The sequence below is a fragment of the Nilaparvata lugens genome, unplaced genomic scaffold (genome assembly GCF_014356525.2).
Source record: "Nilaparvata lugens isolate BPH unplaced genomic scaffold, ASM1435652v1 scaffold7699, whole genome shotgun sequence".
NCBI classification, from domain to species: domain Eukaryota; kingdom Metazoa; phylum Arthropoda; class Insecta; order Hemiptera; family Delphacidae; genus Nilaparvata; species Nilaparvata lugens.
In genome coordinates, this window is record NW_024093447.1 from 2,996 (window position 1) to 10,819 (window position 7,824).

Sequence of the window (7,824 nt, forward strand, 5' to 3'; positions counted from 1 at the left end):
TTGACACAATTTGGCAACGTTGTAGTAGTTTTTCTGGATGGAGGGCCAAGTCTCAACTTATTTATTAAACTATAGAGAAACTATTGGGGATGATATTCTACATACAATTCTGTGGTTAAATGAGGAAGTAATTTTACACAATTTGACAACGTTGTAATTTTTGAGGATAGAGGGCTATCAAAAGTTGCAATTTTACACAATTTGGCAACGTTGTAGTAGGTTTTCTGGATGGAGGGCCAAGTCTCAACTTATTTTATACAAACTATAGAGAAAGTTTGGCTTTTGTCAAGTTTTTCACGTACAAACAAGCATACAAATGCCTATTTATTAATAAATTCAATTATTTGTTGAAGTGTTGCTGTTCACGGGACTACCGCCTCAGTAGTAACCACTTCGTCACACAAAGCAAGGGCTGTAACTGCCCTCTGATGTCCATTGTATTCTCGTTCAACAGTCCCTTTTTCTACATTCCACAGTCTCGCGAAGTTGTCGGATGATGCTGTGAAGAACAAAAGTTGATACATTTCAATCATCTTTCTCAATGGGAAGGATATTAATTGTAAAATCTATATAATATAATAAAGAAATGGCTTATACATGTACGAGATAGGAAATACACGAATGACGCATCATCACGTCTGAACTACTGTACTGGACTGATTAACTTGAAATTTTGCAATATAGATTCTTGGTTAACCGAGGAAGGTTATAAGCCGTTGCAATTACAATGTATAAGCAATGTATAAGTGTTCAATTGATGGGAGATTTTTTGTGGAAGTCTTACCTCTATGGTATCATCATAGATGATACAGTATCAATACAATAATGATACCGTAACAGAACACATGGTGCAGTATCAAAACAATACTAGTAGTTCTGTGAACAGTAGACCTCATTCAGTATTCTCATCCCTGATACTATACGATGCAAATACCTGATTGAAACTATAGACCTTATGGAAATACAGCAATAGACTGGCTTCCCACACATCTGTATAATCACTTGTCAGCTGATTTATGATGCATAATTTTATAGTCTGATTTTTACTCTTAAATTTGCGTATGAAGGAGGCTCCTTTTTCCTTTTATACTATCCTTGAAATGCAAAATTCCCAAAAACCTTGTATATACGTCGACGCGCAATTTAAAAAGGAACATACCTGTCAATTTCATGAAAATCTATTATAGCGTTTCGCCGTAAATGCGCAACATATAAACATTTAAAACATAAGAGAAATGCCAAACCGTCGACTTGAATCTTAGAACTCACTTCGCTCGGTCAATGTTACAGTATCATCTCAACATGATACACAACACCAGAATTTGATATAAACTCGAACTATGAATGAATTTCACAAACCATGGGATATCTTCTTATGCTATCTTTTCTCTATGGTATCAACATGAATGATACAGTATCAACACAATATGGTACAGTATCAACACACATGGGTACAGTATCATCTCAACACCAAAATTTGATACAAACCTTCCAAACTTTGAATGAATTCTACAAGCCATGGGATATATTCTTATGCTATCTTTTCTCTTTGGTATCATCATAAATAATAATAATAATATTATTATTATTATCATAAATGATACAGTATCACTACAATATGATACCGTATCAACACACATGGTACAGTATCAACACACATGGTACAGTATCATCTCAACTTGATACAAAACACCAAAATTTGATACAAAACTTCCAAACGTTCAATGATTCTACAAACCATGGGATATCTTCTTATGCTACATTTCCTCTATGATAAATGATCTGAGAAATTATAATATTTCAGCAGTTACCACATCTGTGTACTAAAGCCCCGCTCATACAGATCGATTTTTTTCGTACGAATTGTTGTCGTCCTTATGAATTCTATCAGATTAAACGGAACTTGACAAACATCATCAATTTAATCTGTAGTGAGGTCCACGTTATAATGGCAGTGTTTGATTGGCAATGGTATTGCTATCCTTGTCTATCATTGAACAACGCTGATAGCGCTAGCTCTTTCTCGCTTTGCTCTGTTGCCAGATCGTCTTTTAACAATGTAGAACTAATAATAAAATATTCATATTAATCATGTGAATTGATTATGAAATTATTGAAAAATATAATTCATTGCTTAATAAAATACAATTTATTATTATAAACGAGAATGAACAGTTAATAATCATTGATTCTTTTTTTGTGTAGTTGAGAAGTTGATATTGTGGTAATTATTCATATTGAATGTTTTCTTAGTCTTTTTCATTCAATTCTTTGATTCATTTATTTATTTATTAATCACATTGTGTACAAATACTTAACATGAGGAAAGGCACAACAGCTCATGCCCAACTGTCCCATTTCCATTTATACTATACTGTCCAAATCAAAATGTTGGTTATGTCACTTTCATTTTCAGAAACAATTTACGCTCTTCAATACTCAGATAACGAGCAATTTTGAATCAGATAAATACTATTAGAGTTAATATTAATCAATAACCTGTATCAGCTACCGTCTATATAAGGCATGGACAAAACAGAGGTTCGGCAACGTTTTTCTCATATCTTTCTCCACTGCCATTGTAACGTGGACCTCACTATAATAGAATTTATAAGGACGACAAAATATCGTACGAACAAAAATCGATATGTGTGTGCAGGGCTAAGCTATCGATTATCTGAACAGTGTGTTCTGAACATAGAACAGTATCAAATCAAATCAAATCAAATCAAATTTATTTGTTCCAACATTTACAGTATAAACAATATATAAAAAGATATAATTGAAACAACACTCACATGGACACGCAGGTCTGTTTGTGAGTTGTTTGAGTTCGTGATTACATTATTTTAATTATTAACTTGAGAGAAATTCTGGAAATTAGATTTGGCTAGGTACATTGTATTGAAATGAAAAGAATAACTTAAATAAAGAAGTAAATTGAATTATGATATGTTAAATAATAGAAATTATTATTCAATCATAGAAATATTGTAGCACAACTACACACATACAACTCACACATACAGGGAGGGGGAAGACAGCACACACACACACACACCATACACACACCAACATTCTAAAATGGCTGTTAGATGCATTTAAATTCATTGGTTGATTACTGATAGAGGTAGAGAGATGAAAATTGGAAGCTCAAAATAATATATATAGAGGAATAAAATTTGTATAGAATATAGGTCTACAGTAGAATAATTTGAAGCGAAAGCCTGGAGTTTAACCAACCGCGTTTGCGCGCAGCGGCTAGACGTACGCAGATCTCAAAATCAGATCACATTCGTCGTTATTTAAGGCAGATAACCACCCCCGCAATACTCTTTTGTATTGGTATATTGAGCATTCCCCCGGCTGACTAACAAACAAAGGTGCATTCCGCAGAATTACGTGAACGATATGTCACATTTCTGTCGCAGACAGATCTCATATTACGTGAAACACCAGAATGATGGAGATATGAGCCGCGGGTCAGTAATTGTGTTGAGAGGAATTATTGAAAACAATCTTATTTTTAAATGCATAGGTCATAACAGATTTGATGAAAAGTTTTTTTAGGTGAGAACATTGAAAAAATTGAACAAGAGATCTGATGAATAAGTCCTTTCCAGACCTAGTCCAGCCTTGATATTGCTTTCTGAGTTATAGATAATTCTTTAATGTATACATCACATGCACCGCCCCATGCAATAATACCGTATGTCATGATGGATTGAGCAAATGAAAAATATACCATTCTTAATTCTTTAACATTGAGGATACCATGTAATTTAGAGAAAACGAAGATCAACTTTCTCAACTTATTTTTCAAGTAGGCTATGTGCTGCATCCAACTCAGTCTATTATCAAAAATGATACCCAGATATTTTATTTCATTTACAGACTCAATTGACCTGCAGTCACATTCAACATCCCACTCACGACCACACATGTGAAGTTTAAGATCCAACTGGGGAGGTGGGGCACGTTTTTTATGAAGAAAAATAGGCATGACTTTGGTTTTACTAATATTCATACTAAGGATATTGCTATCAAACCACTTTTTCAGTCTCACTACACCACTATTTGCGGTCCTGTACACTTCTCTCCAGCTATCCCCCTCAAAATACACAGCAGTGTCGTCAGCAAATAACAAAATTTTCCCCATAATATTGCTTTCGATTATGTCATTAATGTACAGGAGAAATAGAACCGGACCAAGAGTACTACCCTGGACTACTCCATAGTCTATTCCCTGAACATTACTATATGTATTGTTGATACTCACAATCTGTTTACGCTCAGACAAGTAGCTATTGATCCATGAATGAGCTATCCCAGCAATACCAATTTATTCAGTTTTCTCATCAAGATGGAGCGGTCTATAGAATCAAAGCCTTGGTGAGGTCAACAAATAGAAGAAGAATGTATTTATTATTATTAATACCCACCCTTAAAAGTCGCTTAAGCGATAAAAGCAGTTTTCTGAGTTGCAATCGTCCCTGAAGCCGAATTGAAACTCAGTGAGTAGGTTGTTAGTTTTTATGTAATTAGTTAATTGTTTTAAAACATTTTTCAATAACTTTTGAGAAAATACTAAGTAGTGATAGGGACGGTAATTATTAAGGTCAACTTTACTACCTGACTTGTGGAGAGGGATTACTTTGGCAAGCTTAAACAAATCAGGGAAATTCCGGTTCTGAAACTACAATTTATGATGTGGCAGAGCGGGGTGAGAAGAATATCATATTATTTTTTATCAAGTTAACGGGAATATCATCACAGCCAGGGGCAGAGCCTCCCCGAATTCCCATCACACATTGGCGAACGTCCTGTTCTGAAACCTCTCTAAGAATAATCTGGATTCAGAGTCAGGTGGTGTAAATGGAATTGTTCTGATATTGGCATTATTTTGTCTTATTTTTTGAGCTAGATCAGCTCCTATGTTAGCAAAAATTTGTTGAAGTCATTGGCAATATCTAGTGAGGAATTCAATGTATGGTTATCGCTGGGGCATGAGCTTAAGAAATTTTGTACTGGAAAAGGAGTTTTATTGTTATTTGAACCAGATATTTCATTAATTGTTTTCCAAAATTGTTTAGGGTTGTTAGTTGATTCAAATATTTTCTGTTTATAGTAAGCTTTTTAGTTGTTTTAAGAAGTCGGCTTAATACACGGCGATACTCGGTGTAATAATTTATCAGTTGCACATTAACGGCTGTCTTCTAATTACTCTGTGTAAATTATTTCTTTTTCTAATTGCCCTGACAAGGCTTAAGTGATCCAGGGCTTCAGTCTTTTATCAGCACTCCTCCTCGGATGGGACGAGGTTGAACGCTGATACACCTTTGAATTAATTCAATAAATTTAGTTGAACTTGTGTTCGGGTCATCCGAGGAAATGACCTCGCCCCATGGCTGTTCAGATAGAAGATTTGAAAATATTGCAAGGTTTGTTCTCTGATAGTCATAATTTGAACGAATTTCCGGCCTATTTATTATATTTTGTTTTTAATTATACCTATTGGATAATGGTCTGTGATATCATACTTCAATACTGACGGGAAAAGGGAATTAGTATCATGATGTTTAACGAATAAATGGTCAATGCAAGATGATGAATTGGCTGTTACTCTAGTTGTACGTCAATACAGCAAACGAAACCAGCTTCATATAATGTATCAAGGTACCTACTGCTAATGTTATTAATTTGGTCGCCGAGAATATTGCAGTGATGTCGCCAACAATCAACTGGATAACTCTATTTTATTAAGTTGATGATGATGATTATCAATATTGTTATTATTATGATTGATATTATTTCTTGATATCTATCCCCCAACCCATCGACAAAGCTTCCCAGGTCAACTCCGTGACAACGATAAACACAAAGTAAATTGTAGCGTTGATTATCCTTATCACAAACCAGATTAAGACACCGCAATCCTCCGACATTCACTTCACAGCAAGAATACAGCAAACTCGAACTCACATAAGTCTACCAGCGTATCTAATAGCTTGTTCACATGACAGCGATTTACGCGCGGTTGACAAATCGCGCGGTTGGCAAAACGCTCGATTTGCCAGCCTCGTACATATGACAGCGATTCAAGAGCGGTTTGCCCGCGGTTAATACTAGGCAAAGGCTGACATTAAACTTTCTACTGGTGATATTTTTCAAAGTTTTTCGATTTGTATTATCATCAAGCTATCAAATGGAAAATTTTTCACAGAAAAACATCTTTTCCGATCATTACTTTTTGAGATATGAGCGCCTAGAGTTTAAATTTTTGGAACAGAACATTTCAATACAGTAATAGATAAATCCATGAGATTTTAAAGATAAATTCTTCATGGTATTGTTGATTCGATAAAACAAAATTTTCTGAAAAATAAATTTTTGAGAAAGCTATTCAATTTCCAAAAAATAACTTTTTATGTACCCAAAATAACAAATTGCTTATTTCTAATTCAATGTCCCACCTGGGCAAGGGATGTCCCATCGTGGGCCGATCTTAAGCCCAGGTTGGGACACTACCAAAAAATTGTTTTTGCAATAAAAAACCAATTGACAATCAATGCAGTTGCCATGAACGTGTAAGCAAATTAATACAATCATATAAAATTAAAAAATTAAGTTTTTTTTATTTTTGTCCAAGTTATATCTGTTTGAATTTTGATATCCCAACGTGGCTAGTTTACCTACTATGAAATATGATCCTGAACTTACTAACTGAACTGAAAATTATAATAGAATAAATTTAATTGAACTAAAATTGTAATAGAATGTGCACTATGTGATCTGCTCTTCTCGAAACCGCTCGGTTGACTGAAGACATGGTGTACGCTCTCATGCCTGTTCTAGTATAACGAACCGCCCGGCAACCGAGCAAAACCGAGCGGTTGGACTGGAGACTACAACCGCCGCGATTCGCCAACGACTACTGAAACCGAGCGTTGCATGTGTACGGCACCATGTTTTCCCTATACTTGGCAACCGCTCGGTTGGACAACCGCACGACAACCGAGCGTAAATCGCTGTAATGTGAACAACTCCAATGGATAGATGATTGTCTGAGACATACCAGTGAAGATATACTGGGAGTCAGCACTGAAAGCGACATCCCACACCCATCGCTGGCCGTCCAGCTTGAACACTTGCTTGAGGCTGAAGTCCTTCGTGCGCCACACTCTCGCCGAGCCATCGGCCGACGTAGTGGCCAGCAGTCGCGAGTCAGGGCTGAACTTGCAGCGAAGTGCGTAGCGCCGGTGTGCCTCGATCTAAAACAGTCAAAGCTTAAGTTATTCCAATTGCCAGCGATGAAATAACAAACTCATACAGCTCGGCAAGATTTAAGATCATAATCAAATAATTATTTAAAGTAATAATTAGACAATTATTCCAGTTGAATAATATAAAATTCTGCATTACGCAGCCTTTAAGCCTCGTCCACATAATCAAATAATTATGTCCACATAAAAAAATAATTATCATAATCAAATAATTATTTAAAGTAATAATTAGACAATTATTCCAGTTGAATAATATAAAATTCTGCATTACGCAGCCTTTAAGCCTCGTCCACATGCAACGATATGATCGCAGCAATCTGATTGCACCAATAATCGTTGCAATAAATTGTACATCGATGTTCTGTCCACATGCAACGATTTTTTGGCCCAACTTCCTTTGCAATTTATTGGTTTTTCCTCTTTCCTTTCTTTCAGTTGTGATCAACATGGAGGAGATACTGTTGTGGTCCCTTTATGTAATTTGTTTGGCGAAAGTAGGGAGAAAGAGACAATTCAACAAAGAAGTAAACCTAGCTCCGCA

General features: G+C 35.5%; 1 long non-coding RNA gene across 1 annotated transcript; it reads right to left on the bottom strand.

The window, feature by feature from the left end:
* Nucleotides 1–248: 248 nt before the first annotated feature.
* On the bottom strand, nucleotides 249–7,292 carry LOC120356720. The gene is made up of 2 exons (XR_005574114.1): nucleotides 7,076–7,292; nucleotides 249–499 (listed from the first exon to the last, which is right to left on the bottom strand). It is a non-coding gene; the product is annotated as an uncharacterized LOC120356720 (long non-coding RNA).
* Between the last annotated feature and the right edge of the window lie 532 nt (nucleotides 7,293–7,824).